The following is a 15,755-nucleotide window of genomic DNA, read 5'->3' on the forward strand; positions in this document are numbered from 1 at the left end:
ATGGCAGCTCATAACTGTCTATACCTCCTACTCTAGGGAGTTGTACAAAAAAAAAAAGAATGTTACTCATCTTTAAGTCTAGATGATGGCCCTAATAAATATGGTCTCCATGATCTACTTTTTAAAAACTGCCTTGTAGGCCGGGAGGTGGTGGAGCACGCCTTTAATTCCAGCACTCGCGAGGCAGAGGCAGGCAGATTTCTGTGAGTTCGAGGCTAGGCTGGACCGACAGCCTCCAAAACAATACAGAGAAACCCTGTCTTGTAAAATCCAAAAAATAAAAATAAAAAATAAATAAAACTGCCTTGTGTCCTCAGGAGGAGGAGAACTCTGTCTCTACTTGATGTGCAATTAAGTGGCTCAGCCATTGGCTTTGAGAATGTACAAATGCCTTCTTGGAGCAGCGATATGGTAATTCATTTGCTCATTTTGTAGAATGCGTTATCAGAGGAGAATGCTTTATCACTCTCATTTTGCAAAAATAAAAGTTCTTGGGCTCTTGGGGTGTAAAATTAGAAAGCTGGTGATAGGAAGGAAAAGCTTTAAAATGTGGACTATTGCATGGGGAGGGTGACCTTACTTGGGATGGAGCGAACTGGGGATTAAGGTAAAAAGTAGAGTGGTGCTGTGTGAGATGCAGGGGGAGAAAAAGGGTGAGCATGGAAGCAGCAAGCTTTGCCTAAGGTCCCTTCTTTCTCTTCCTCCCTCCCTCTCTCCCTCCTTCCCTCTATCCCTCCCTTCCCTCATACTACTTTCCCTCTCCTTTCTTCCTTCCTTTTTTCCCTTCCTGTCTCTCCCCTACTTTCCCCCTCCTTCCTGCATCTTCTCCTCTCCTTCTTCTCCCCTTCCTTTTATGAGCTGCTGGGAAAATCCTAGGGCCCCGTGCTAGGCAAATTCTCTACCACTGAGATATACCTTCAGTCTCTTGATGTGTTACTAATGGATCTCAGTTCTCCTGAATCTACCTATACCTCAGTTCTTCATAATGCTCCACTCCAACTCCTCTGTTCCAGTAGGTGTGTCTCAGGATAAGCTGAGTCCAGAATGTCCCCTCACCCACTGTTGCCTCCTGACCCAGATTAGCATCCCTACCCCTGTGAGATTCTGGCTTTCTCTGATGCTGCCAACTCTGCTTTGTTGTTCCATCCAGAGACTGGGGAGTTTTTGCCTTTCTTTCCTCAACTTCCCATGCTTCATCCAGTTGATCGGAGGTTTAACCAAGCATACGCTGAATGATCTTTTATTCTCTGTAGAAGCTATAGTTCATGCAGGAAGCTCAACACTCAAATGCTGGATGGCAGAAGGATTAATGAATGGCAGTCTTTCAAAGAAGGCAGGGGGAAGCCAAGAAAGTGGTGAGAGGCCCAGGACAACTGGAGGAAATCAGGATCAACGGCTGTGTGGAATTTCCTGAAGTGCCATGTGCTTGGAACTGTGCAAGAAGGGGGCCACATGTGGGGGCTAAAGGTAGAGTAAGCATGTGAAATAGTCATCCCAGCCACTCCCCTCTTCCCGTCCTCTGCCAGTGCTTTGATTGACAAAGGGCAGCCAAAACTGTAGATAGCAAAGGAGTTCAGTGCTTTGTGACACAGAAGTCAAGTTCTCAGGATACAGGAAAGGCCAAGATGGGGATAAAAAGGATCCAGTATGGAAAATCAGAAGGGGAGAATAGCCATCTCAGATCTTCTCTCCAGTGCTTGGAAGTGCTGAATGAGTTCAAGGCCATCATTTCTTACATGGATGGCTGGGTTCTCTTCCAAGTTGTCTTCCAATTTGTGGCCCAATTCCATTTTTATGAATCAGCATTAAAAAACAGTTTTAATGTTGTTATCTGGTAGCATCCATTATTTTCAAATATAACCACTGTTTGGTATCTGCATTCTCAAGAGTTTTCTTAATATCTACTACACACTTAAAATTATGTCTACATATGTATATGTGTATAAGTGTACAGTATGTGTATATATGCACATTAAAGTGTAGATGCATCTGAACTATGTTTATTTTGTGGTAGATGAATTGCAACACATACTTATATAGGCCTTTTTCAACACATAATTCATATTACACATTCTACACCACAACTTACCTTATGTTCTGTGATATGGTATGGTATGATGAGCTGTAATCATTTAGACATTTCTTCTCTATATACCTAGAGAGTTGATACATTTTCCAGTGTTAATGATGATATGGCACATGGAGTACACAGTAGTTTCCCTGTAGATGTAAGCAGTTCTTTTTGGGCCTTTCCATTGTAACCCATAGAAAGTTAACCTATAGTAGTTTATATAAAAGACATATTTAGTAGTAGATAGGATGGATCTGTACTTAGGACCAGCAGCCCAATTTCATGAGATGTCACAGGAAATGGTTCCTTCTACTGTTCTCCATTGCTCCATTCTCTTTGCAGTGACAAATGCCTTTAGGATCTTTGATCTTCCATCTTCAAACCTCCAAGTCTACTGGAAGGTAGAAGGCAACTTTCCTCATCTCTGAATCAATTATTATGGCAGAGATGTACTTGTTTTAGCCAGGCCTAGACACATGCATCTTGTCCTGTCATGTGTCCTGGGGGTTGGGAACAGAATAGTTCCCCAGACTACTCTTATTCCTGGAAGGGGAAAGTAATTGAAGAGGGAAATATAGTGTTAAGGGGTGTGCACATTAAAATTTTGGATAGTTTTCTCAATATTTCCTCAACTTACACTCTCAATGCCTACAGTATTTGAAAGTACCAGCATCCATATACTATTAAGATACTAACATTTTTAGCATTTTAAAGTTCAGTGGGTATGGCACTTAAGAATAGTGTCTCTTAATTTAATGTCTCAAATGCCTGGTGACCACCCTTTTTGGCGTTTAGCCAGCCTTTGTGTTTTTTTTTTTCTGTGAACATCTTTCTATGAAAGATAGTAATATCTTTTGGTTATACTTCAATGTGGTTGCCTTTTTCTTATTGTTTGTTGTGCCTCTTTATATATTATGGTGATTAGGACCATGAGTTACCAGTGAGTAAGACCTCACTGCAATCCAGTATGTCATCTACTAAAAATTAGACATCAAACCATTTGTCAGGTGAGAGAATAAATAAGGGAGTACACAAATGAATGAGCAAAGCGTTTTGTTTGTCATATTTGTGTTAGGCTTCAGAGGACTATGCTGTTTCTCATATACTTTCCTGGAAGATTTGCCATCAACCTTTCAGGAAGTCTTTCTAAGCTGTGAGGAGCATGTGGGTAAAGTTGGGGGAGTAGTGCTTTGCACTGCCTGTCTTTCAGAATTGCCCTCTCTGCTTCCCTGTGTTCCTCATCCTGTTGATAGGAGCAAATGGCCTGCTCTGGTGACTCAGCCTCACAAGCTCACATCCCATCCCTTTGAAGTGTCAGCTCTGGAGCCCTGTGAAGCTCCCATCTGCCACCAGAGTCAGCCAGCGCACTGCCTAGTTAAACATCCACGCAGGATCTCATAGGAACTTGAGAATCATTGTTTTTGGCTGGAATCCTGGGTTTGAGGTTTCTTTGTGTATGATTCTGAAAAAAGGATTTGGAAACATTGTCTTCCCGAATTCCAGAGTATGTACTGGGGAGGCTGTCTTACTTGCTACCCACCTTACAACTTGGGCAACTGAGGCCGTTTCACCCGGGTGCATTCCTTCCTTCCCTGGCACCCAGAGATGCCAATGCAGCAGACAGAATACCTTTCTAATCCCAGATTTTTAAAGGTAAATTAGTCACCCTTGCAGCGTCATTTTCTTACCTGAAAACACGATGTTCAGGAGTGCCCATTCCTCTGTCCTTGCCAGCTCCATAAATCTGAGTGGAGTTCTGAATTCTGCTCTGCCACCAACAGTGTGTCCCAAGAGCTTTGCCCATTACTCATGAGAATGTCAGCATCTGGGTAAACAGATATTTTGGGGTCAGCTCTATAAAGCTCAGAAGTATGGATTGCATGTTGATTTTGGCACACAGACAAGGCTGAGTAGGGTCGTGTCAAGCATTTTACCACGCTAACTGCTGAAAGGCAGGCCAATCAAGGCTGTCTGGGTGAGCAGCTTGGGATAAAGAGCTAAGTCCCATGGTACAGATGACCTCCAGGAAAAGTGACTGGAGGGAAGGGGGCTCTGGGAGTGGATCTCGAGATCATAAAGACATTCTTAGTATCCATTTTGGAAATGGCTTATGATACTATGTCAAAGCTACATTCTCAGACAACAGCAAAAGCTGTAAATAGATTCACATAGCTTTCCAAGCATAGCAGAATAAAGCTAAAGGAGAGCCAAATTAAACAGGCCCAGTCAATGCTTTGAGTGAGAATGTTGAGTATTGCTCATGCCTTCAGAACGAGTGGTCTCTTTTTAGAACACTTGTGAAGGGGTCTTTTGAAGACATCCAGTCCCACCCTGATATGAGGAGTTCTGTCTGCAGAGGAGCATCAGAGGCAAAGCCCCCTTCAAGAGGGAGGACTCTTGCTTTAGAAAACAGAGGGTTTGCTCCTTGTTCATTTAACTGGCATGTGTTTTAAAGGAAAATACATTAGGTTCCAAGAACACATGACTGAGAATCTTAGGATGACTGAGAATTATTCTATTATGTTTCAATATCCTTTTCTCTCATTTGCCATAATTTTAAACTCACAGAAAATTCATAAGAATCACACAACTCCTGAATTTTCTTCCATTTTTACCAGTTCTCCCTATTTTCATCTCCTCTCTGTTTCATATATGCTTACCTCATATGTACATTCATAAATCCATTTACCCCCAGAACTGCTTTTTAAAAACAAATCACAGACCTGAAGATTCTTTACCTTTAAATGCTTATTTTACTCTAAAAATAAAGATATATGTTACATAGCTATGGTACCACTTCCTAAACCAGGAAATGAACACTGCTGTATTATCAGTGTCTGATTTTCAGCTTTTTTTTGTCTCCAGTTTGCCCCCATCTTTCTTTGTAGAAGCAAACTCTGGACGCACCATGTGCTGTACTGAGCTGACATATCTTCAGTCTGGTTTTCAACCTGGAAGAATTTCTGGGGCTTTTTGTTTCATGATATGTTTGATGACTACAGGCCAGCTATTTTGTAGAATGTCCCTCAATTAGGGTTTGTCTGATGTAGCGAAATTTTCTTCCTGCTCTGTAAGCTGCTCACTGGGGTCTGACTGGCTGCAGGAAGCACTCTCTCCAACATGGCATCAGAAGGCTTGTGCAAACTCTCCTCCCTGTTTTGGGGGCTTTCTCACTATCCGTCATAGGCATGGCCTGTCTGCAAGGGATGTGTGAATTTTGCTTGATATAAATTGTATGTATATAGCCATGGATGTAACGAATGGAATCCTCATTTTTCAGAATTAAATGGTAAAAATTTAAGCTACATTAAAAACAGACAGGATTAGATTTATGGTATATGATTTAGATTATTTGGAAAACTAAACTGTATTTTGGATACATCTGTTTACAAACCAATGTCTGCAGCTCATGAACTTTCACTCATGTTTGATTTATAGTGGGGTTTGCTATGATATGGTTCCAGTTGGATTGCTTTCATTATTTAGTCCCCCAGATAGGCTTACTCTCAAGAAGGCTCTTTTTAAAGTTGGTCCTATGGTACATAGTCCAGAAATGACAATGGTGTAATGTTCCTGGAAATCTAAGTAGGATTATTTATTATGTTTGAAGACCCTACATTGCATTGTTAAACCAAGGAGAGCAGAAGACGATGGAATGGTTTAGGAAGAGAGGGCTACTCAAAGTCTTTCATCTGTTTCTTTCAGTCGACTGAAGAATTCAAACTTGGGCACCAGACCAACCTGGCAAATGGCTAAGGTGTTCTTTAATGAGAAACATAGAGTGAGATTCTTCAAAGGGCAGTAGTCGTTAAACACTGCAGAAAACTGTAAAGAGCCCCATTGGTGACAGGAAGGAGGCAAGGATAAACGTAAGATTTGTTCCATGTAATTTCATTTCCCCTTTTGCCTCATCTTCAATGCCCATATGCTTTTCTATTTATATTCCGTTGAGTTATTTAAGCAGTTCTTTATTGGTCATTCATTACTTTCAGTTGTTTTCAATATTTTGTTATCACAGGCAATGCTATGCTTCTTTGTTTTATGTAAATACAGATACTTTCATAGAATAAATACCTACAAGTATTTCTGAATAAATTGGTGCCATAATTTGGATATTGATTGTTCCTCAAAGGCCAATGTTGAGGCCTGCCCCCCACCTCCCAGGGTGACACTATGGGTAGGTAATGGAAACATCAAGAGGTAGACCCTTGAGAAGTCTTCAGGTCATTGAGAATTTAGGAATTCCAGTCCCCACATTGCTCTCTTTTGCCTACTGATCACAAGTTGGTTTGCTTTGCATTGTGTTCCCATACGATACACTGTCTCACATACTCCTGTGGCAGTAAGCTTTAGACTCCAACACGGTGATCCAAAGCGAACATTTTCTCTCTGTAAGCTCTTTCCTTTGGAATTTTGTTGTAGTGTCAGAAACCAGACACAAAGAGTGAGTGCTATTTGATGTGGAGCTGTCTGAATGGGTTTGAGAATGGTCAAAATGCAGGGCTATTGGTGAGGGAAAACAGGGTAAGTGTGAACCAATAGAGACACAGACCTATTGTGTATTGTGTAGCCAGTCATCTCCATCCTCTAGTCCAGCAAGGTGAAGGTGTGAGTTATGACAGGTAGAAAAAGCATTACTCTTCTAAACCCATTGATACGGTCCATGAAGTTTGAATGCTAAATGTCCATTTTGTGTGGTGGGGAGAAGGTTGATCAGCTTCCCATAGAGGGGAAGTACCATCAATACCTACTCTGGAAATATGTAGTCCTGAGAAAGTCTCTTGGAAGCTAGGTCTTGGATCAAATGTGAAGTTGGAAGTTTCAGGATGAAGGAACAAGTTATGAGACTAGAAACTAGCTTATCAAAGTTGGTTGGTGACAGTGAAAATAACCCTGTTCAGACGAGAGCCCAATGTGTCTGTGGCTCTGTCCTCCTGCTTCTCTTCTACCAGCAACATCAAAGAGACAAGGGAGACAATGCAAGAATTCTGTCTCATAAAATCAAGAGGTCTTTCCTGGACAAGTTGTCCCATCCCTTGCAAACAACTCTGTTTGAGCCCCAGACTGTTAACATTTCCTATGTCAGAGTACCCAAGCCCTGGATGATGTTCCCATGAGAAACTGGTTGTTTGTTTCTACAGGGAAAGATAAACAACCCTGATAAGGTCTCTACATCAGGGCATCATCCCCCTCCCCACCCTCTGCACTTAACCATTAGGCATTTCCTCACATTTAGCAGGTATAGGAAGGTGAGAATAGGGTGAAGAGAAAATGTTGAGCTGCATGAGAAGACATAAAGAACCAGAGTAAAGAATAAGCTGTGGCTTTCCATCCATACATATTTATTCTTTCACCAAGTAACCCTGAAGGTAGACTCTCCTCCTGATATACTGTTACTATGATTCAGGTAAGAAAATACACAGAGACTAATCAGAGAGTCATAAGTTTATTTCCAGCTAGCCAGTCTCTGATTAAATGACCATGGGTTTCATCTAATGAGATTCAGAGTCTACATTTATAAAAAGGCATAACATCAACACATATACCCCAAGATAATATAGGTTAGAGATTGGCACAGTCTCAACATATATCAGCTAGTCAGTGACTGTTGGAGGTTATTAGTACTAATCCCAAATAATTGATTGCATTGTAGCTTGGTTTATATCAGAGCCAGAGTTAGCACACCATTGTCACGCTATTGCTGTCTTTGTGTCCCTGGGTCAGATGTGGCCTCTGTATATGCAGACGTAGTCCAGGTAATTGCATTGCACAGTGAGAAAATGCAATGCAGCTGCACTCAGCTGGAAGTAAGGCTACTGGTTTTTATAGCTTGTTTCTTGACCAGCAGCATCAGTGTTACCTGGAAACTTCTTAGGAACACAGGACCTACCACAGATCCACTCCATCAAACCCTCTGGGGATGGGTCTAGCCACCAAATCTTAAGAACCCTCTCCTTCAACCTGAGGTAGTACTGACACTTGCTCAAGTATAAAAACCACTGACCTAGGCTTTAAGTTGCCACGTACATCTCCATTTCACACATGGAGTGCTAGTATGGAAGAACAAAGCCAAATGATGTTTGGGTAGCTCATAGCCAAATTCAATAAATGACTGACAATGACAATCTCACCTCTTCTTGAATGCTGTCCTATATGGCTGGGAACAGGCATCAGGGCACAAACATTTCCTTTTCTATCCTAGTTTTCTTGCACAAGACACAAGGTAGTTCCTGCCGAGGCATCTCAGATTACCATTCCTTTCCCCAAAGCCAATTAAAGGTCTCTAATCCCTCCCGTGTTTACTTAAAGGATGAATTTGATCAGAAAGGATGAATGGGAAATGCAAAGTCCTAGAAGGGCTTGGGAAAAAGAGTTTCTTTTCCAGTGGTGGGAACACACCCTTTCTTACTAAGCTTATTATCAACTGCTGCATTTTAAAATTACAGTTCTGGATCTGCTGGCCCTTTCATCAAAGCCCTCCATTGTGTTTTCAAAGGCAGCTCTTGACCTTACCCTTGATACAGACTTTTGTGATATTTCCCCCAAGCACATGGGAAATAATCTTGTAGTGATGGTCTGAATCTAGTATGCCATATTCAAATTGGGGGTTAGTAGTAGTTCAATATCAACAATTTCTGATGGTTTTATCTAATATATTTGGCTAATATACTGGCTTATATGGGACCCTTTTTTCTAAGGACTGTTGGAAACAGTAGATCTCCTCTTTTGTGAGACCTCCTTTGCCATTTCCGGGTGGGGCCCTTGTTTATTTCACTTACCTTCCCAAGCTTCATATTCCTCATATGTAAACAGAGGTTCTATTCTGCTTAAATTGCTGCAGGTGGTGATGAGAAATCGAGCAGTATCTGAAATGGTGCCTAAATCTGAGCTGCTTTTGTATATTTCCATATGCTTCTGTAGCTAGACTAGAGGTAACACTATTGTGTTAAAACACACATCTCTCTTTCTCTTCCTCTCTCTCTGTGCCCTTGCTAACTCTCAACCTTTTCCTACCTAATGTTCATGGTGAGCCTCTAAGTTCTGTCTTATATAGAAATGGAGGTGGGTGGGCACAATTTTTATTAGTTACACTTGTTTTTTAAAGTTTTCATATATATGTCCAATACATGCTCGTCGCTCTCATCCCCAAATACCTACCACTCCAGTTAACCCCAAGTCCTCCTCACAAATCTCTCTGTCCCATTGACACCCATTCACTGTGTTTTATGACCCATGAGATTAGCCAGAGGGGTGTGTTTCTGTGGGTTTGGAGCTATCCAACTTTTTGTGGGAAACTGGTGGGTTCTGCAGTGGGTACACAGCAAAAGACAGGGGTTCTTCCTTTCTCAGAGTCTATCAATAGCCAATAGTTCAGACTAAAGCATAGAGTCTCAAGAGCCACACCTGCCCCACACAATTTGTTAGGCTTACTTATGTGGGTCCAGTGCAGGTAACTATAGTTATTATGAGTGATTCATTATAGTGGTTGATTTGAGTCTGGTAAATGGAATTTTGCAGCCTTTTATCTTGTCTTGTAATTCTTACATTCTTTCCTCCCCTCTTCCACAATGTTCCCTGAGTCTTAGATGAGTGGTATAAAATATCTTATTTAGGGTTTTTTTTTTTCACTGCATCTTATGCAGCTATAAGCCTGCTGGATAATCTCTGTTGTTCATTTCAGGGAGCAGTTTTTCTGATAAGGCCCCAGAAGCTTTTTTCTGAGTGTAGTAGCTAGTTTTGTGGCAACATGACACAGCTAGAGTCATCAGTGAGGAGGGAGTCTCAGTTGAGAAAATGTCTCCTTAAGATCAGGCTGTAGGCAAGCTGTGTAGGTATTTTCTTAATTAGTGATTGTTGGGGAAGGGCCCAGCCCATTATGAGTAATGCCATTCCCAGCTGGGGGCCTGGGTTCTATAAGAAAGCAGGCTGAGCTGGACACATGAGAGAGGGCTTGGGCCCTCCCAGGATGATATGACAGACTTTGGAGATCCCCCATGGAGGGCCTCACCTTCTCTGGGGAGCAGAGTGAGGACTGGGTGGGGGTGAGAGTTGGGAAGGCAGGGAAGAGGGGAGGAAGAGGGAGCTGGGATTAACACATGAAGCAAGCTTGTTTCTAATTTAAATTAAAAAGAAAAGAAAAGAAAGCAGGCTGAGGAAGACCTGAGGAGCAATCCAGTAAGCAGCATCCCTCCATGGCCTATGAATCAGCTCCTGCTTCCAGGTTCCTGCTCTGTTTAAGTTCCTGTCCTAACTTCCTTTGATGAACAGTGACAGGGAAGTGTAAGCTAAAAACCCTTTTCTCCCCAAGTTGCTTTGGTCATGATGTTTCTTCACAGCAATGGTAACCCTAACTAAGACAATGGGTATCAATTATAGATGTTTAGAAGACAGTTTGCTGCTTTGTTGATTTTGTTAGACATCAGTAATAAGTTCTCCATCTGTGCTTACAAAGTCCTCAGACCTGGGTTCTTAGTTGAGCTTATAGTATCAGGTATGGGTCATTGTTTGCCCCTCCACCTCCCACTATAGAGCAGATCTCCTACCCCATCAACGGGTAATTAGGTCCCTCCCTACTTCCTCTGCCTAGACCCTTTATAAACCTATGGAAAAAAGGATATATGGTGATGAGATGGTAAGAGTGACTCTTTCTACCTTAGGTAACCATTATTATTCTTGATTTCCAAAATATGTCAGAATATATTTGTGTTTTAGACCTTTTAAAATTTTTTTTGAGGCAGGTTTCCTTTGTGTAGCCTTGGCTGTCCTGGAACTCTCTCTGTAGACAAAGCTGGCCTCAATCTGATAGAGGTCGCCCTGCCTCTGCCTTCCAAGTGCTGGGACTAAAGGCGTGCACCCTGGGCTGTTTTAGACTTAGTAAGAGGAGAAAGCCCAGTGAGGGAATACACAACCTCTTCAGATGGAAAAAGCAACAAGAGACTTGGCTTAGCCTCTGGGTGTCTCAGTTTTCCTGCCCTGCACATGAGGGTTACATATATGTGTAACATGAAAAATAAAAGCCAAAGAGGCAGATACTGGGGTTCAAGCTTCAAGCTGAAGGTCAGAGACACAAAGCAGCCAAGCCAGTAGACTTTACATCTACCAAACAAAAATGGCAATCCTGTCTCCGCCAAACCTCAGAGGCAAAAGCTCTGTCTCCTCCTCCTTTTATTCCTTTTTCTGGCCGGCCATATCACTGCTGTCTCCACCTCCCTAATACAGGGATTAAAGACTGTGATTCCAGGTGCCGAGATCACCTTTGTGTGAGCTGTTTCTTTTAAGACTATCAATTTCATATAGTCAGTGTGGCCTTGAACTAACAGAGATCTATCTGCCTCTTAATCCTGAGTCCTGGGATTAAAGGTGTGTACCACCACTCCCTGGCTTCTATGGCTACCTAGTATGGCTGCTTTGCTATTCTGACTTGCAGTGGCTGTAAAAGATCATAAACAATATATCACCACATATATGCCTTGATGTTGCTGATGATTTCAGTACTTGACAATAGTTGTTGCTTCCTGAAGATGCTTGGTGTTTTAAGGACACAGTACTATGTAGATGGATGCTACTGCATTACGGACCGGCATCGTCCTTTGTCTATAGACAAAGTGTCAGGAAAGTGTCTTTTCTTATAATTCACAGGAAGTAGGAGAAAACAAGAGCTTAGTCCTTTCAGCTCCTTTCCTCCCATCAAAGGATCACAAGTTCAAGGCCAGCCTGGATGCCTTAGTGAGTCCTTGTCTCAAAATAAAATGTAGAAAGAAGGATTAGGATATTTTACCTGCATAGAATATACAAGATACTAGATTCAACCCTCAGTACCTAAAAATAAAATAAAATAAGAAACCTGTTTATTTAATTAGTTAATTCAGTTTTAGAGGGACTATCAGCACTATAGACGTTTTGAAGGTGTGATATGATTATTTCCATGAGCTTCCCAGGTTGTTGCTTCCTAGGATGCAGTGGAATAGTGTCCTGAAGGATTGTCTTTCTAACTAATTGCCTATGTTCAGAAAGGTAAGTGGGAACCAGATACCCTAGAGGTTGAACTGTTGACAAGAGACCCTTTGAGAATTTTCAATGACAGGTGCTGATTGGAACTTTGCAAGTGTTTCCAGCTAGGCTTGTTTACAAAACTATCCTGTTCTTGGAAGTAAACAAGGAGAAACAACTCAATCTTCTTATTGACAGACTGGCTTGCTCTTTGCTTGTAGCTTGTTCTGTGACTTGCCCATTTATTAGGAGCTGACTAAGGACAGGTAGGCAATAAATTGGGAAGCAGTGCTTTCCTTAATGAGAAATGATTGGGTTTTGTGGAACAATAGGGAAAGCTATATTTGCATGGGAGAGCTTTGGTCTGGTTTTAATCTTGATTCTTTTTCTTGCCCAGTTACAGAAATTGTAGACTTTTCTTTATACCAGGCTATGCAGATATAACCCAACCCATACAGACAGGGATGACCATATAAATGTGTCTTATAAATCTGATTCAGTGACATAAGTGTCCTGTCATGGGGGGTCTCTATAAAAAGATAACAGACTTTGGTGAGTTTAGATGTATATTTTGAATTAATTTGTCCCTTCAAAACATTCCTTTGGCATTGACATCTCCATCTAGCAACCCTGGAACAATTTTGGTTTTCCCTTAAAGAGTAAAGCTGTTACTGTATGGCCTAGTATCTTCGTGCTCTCTTTCTGCTTCCTGTTTATTGTTGGAGTTGCACCTTCACATGTAGAGTCCTTCATTTTGTGTTTATGCATCAACATAAGATGAGCTGGAAATCAGCCCCAAACATCTCAATCACATAGGCAGGTTCTGGTTCCCTTCCTGTGGGTAGGTGGGCATTCACTGACAAGTACCTTGGAAGTGAGTAGTTAAGCAAATGAACAATGAGTTAGTGCCCTTGGTGGTTAAGCCCAAGCAAGTCAAGATGAACAAATTCCACAGTCCATCATTCAATGCCAGTGTGATGGTAACTGAGATTTTTCGTACATTTTAATTTGATAAATGCCCCCCTTACCAATGTTTGTTGTACCAAAAGGTAATACTTTCCGCAAAAGTGATTTGTCACTTATGAAGACATGAGTGAGAGTGTGCATTGACTGGTAATTTAGGAAATGAATACCGAGGTTGAATCAGGTAGATGAATTAAAATTTTTATTTCTTTTAGTTATACAAATAATGGGCTTTGTGACTTTTTTTGCATATATGTCACTGTAACTTGCTTGTGTTACTCCCCACTTCCTCCCTCCCTTCTTGCAGGTCTCTTTTCATCTCTCAGATAGTCCCCCTTCTGTTTTCACTTCTCTCATACCCGCATCCTTGCATGAGTGCATTAGTAAAATCTTTTTCCTTATTTCTATTATTATTATTAATTTTCTGATACGGTCTCACTAGGAAGCTAATTTGTCCTCCAACTTGGAATATTTATATCTCCGTCTTCTAAGTGCTGGGATTACAGATGTTTGCCACCAAACATCTTGGCAAAATGTTTAGGTTCTCTTTAACTCTAACATCAGGTAGAAGCAATTCTGTCTTGTTTGCTAAATCAGTCTTACCTCTTGGAGTAGAGTGTATCCTGGTTCATATAATTTTCTTTCTGGATATTTTAGTTATAGAATCATTTCATTAATTTTGTAGGAGTTCTGGTCTATTTATTACTGGGCATGTAATTTGCATAGAAAATGCTTCTATGGTGGGCATTTGCTTCCTCAAATATTGAGCTTGAGAGCTAAGTCATGTTTAATTTAGTTTATTAATTTTAAGAGAGTGAGAACACAATACAGCTTATTAAGCTCTTAAACCCTGTTGACATGCTCCTTTCTGCTATTGTTTTCCAGTCATGATAGACCTGTCCCAGTCTATCACTGAGCTACATTCTAGACCACTCCTCCTGAATGGTACATAAGATACTTGAATACTGTCTTGTCTTAGGACCATCACTAGCAGAGTGGCTATCTTCACACTGTAGAAGTTTGTCTGCACAAACTCATACTTGCCAAATGCAATTTCTCCTTGTTGAATATCCAGCTTTCCCTGTCTCTGGGCCTAATCAGAAGAGCTAGTTCCTCTCATATCTAATTATCTCAATTGCCTTCCTCTAATACCACATGGTAGATAAGAAACACATCAGCTAAAGTCTGTTTATCTTACAGTATAATGCACAGATTCCAGACATATTATCACACTTTAGAGAAAATTGAGGGGTGTTTATTTTCCAGCTGATTCATGTTATGTACCCCAAAACATTTCTGGAATTGCACCCCTAATTTCATCAACTTCAGTTTGGGGGTTGTTTGTGTCCCTTTAGTGTGTAACCGTTTTGCCATTAACAATTGACTTTTAGGGAAGATGTTCTGCTTTGCTTGATTTACATTTGACAAAACTATAGTCATTTTGGGCCTAAATCTAGAGGGTGCCTTCCTTCCCAACCTTCTTATATTGGATATGGAAATTGCTTCTTTCACCGAGCTACTTTGGGACCTGACAGTTGCATTTTAACAGAATCTATTCTGATGGTTGCAGAGGTCTCACACTTCAATAGGCATCCTATGTCAGCTCCAAAGTTGACAAATTAATTACAGGCTGGTCTCTTGGTTTTAGTCAAAATAATCTGACTTCCTTTCTGAAAAAAAAGTACATGTCCTTTCTAATTTCTTTCCTTTTTTTGCCCCCCCCCTCCATTCTAATCAGTAGATCAAAACTTTGGGCCCTGCTTAACCCTTATTCAAACATCACTTCAGAAGTTAACACATTTGAGTTCCAAAAGCAATGCTTTTAACTTCTGTCCCATGGTCAATAAGGGGCTAAATTGATCTATAAACAGTGTCAGATGGTGTCTCACACATGGCACTTAAGAAACCTTACTCCTGATAGTGTCTTGACCTCAGACCCCCCACTCCCCCTGCCCCCTTCCCCCCATCAGGCAGTCTCAGTGACACTGAACAGGGAGGCATCAAAGAAAGGGCCTGTGCGGTCCCATGAGCCTGACAGCAGCTTGGTCTCTGGGGTGAGATGTGGCGGCCAGACAAGGGTGTTGAAGACAGGGCAGGCATGGGACTGACATGGCCACTGAGTGTTTAGTTAGGCTTGTTGTGTGACTGAGGTAGACAGGTCTCAGGGTCATTTTTCTTCCACTTATTTATTACTCTGCTTTCTTTTCAGTTACCTGGAAGCTTTGCCATGGGAGTGGAGGGAGTTAGGGGGTACCATTCGAGAAAACCAAGCCAAGGCAAGCTCAGAACTGGAGAGGCTCCAGGTTATCTACTGGGGATAGCAAGAGCAGTATGTGTCACACAGAGCAACACTTGGGCTTAGTGAAACGTTACTGATCCCTGTGGTCCCTTGCAGACACCTCCCCTAAACACTGTGATCTTTTCCTGAGAGTGTTCAGTAACCCCTGGGACCTACTGGAAGACACAATAGGGATGTCAGAGGATGAACACCAAGCGTCTTGCCTGTCAGTAGACAGTTTTGGGGCTATCCGAAATAGAACCTCAGGGGTCCCTTACAGGATTGTGCTCAGTGTTTGGTGACTCATGAAGATATGCTCTATTTGCTTGCTTTTTCCTGTCTCATTACTTCACTGTCTCACATCTGCTCCCTGGGGTACTCTGTAAATAAACTACCATCACCCAAATCCTTTTGTCAGGGCTTGCTTTGGAGGAAGCCCAAAGGAAGACAGCC

This window comes from Mesocricetus auratus, unplaced genomic scaffold, assembly GCF_017639785.1.
Source record: "Mesocricetus auratus isolate SY011 unplaced genomic scaffold, BCM_Maur_2.0 Super-Scaffold_100004, whole genome shotgun sequence".
NCBI lineage: Eukaryota > Metazoa > Chordata > Mammalia > Rodentia > Cricetidae > Mesocricetus > Mesocricetus auratus.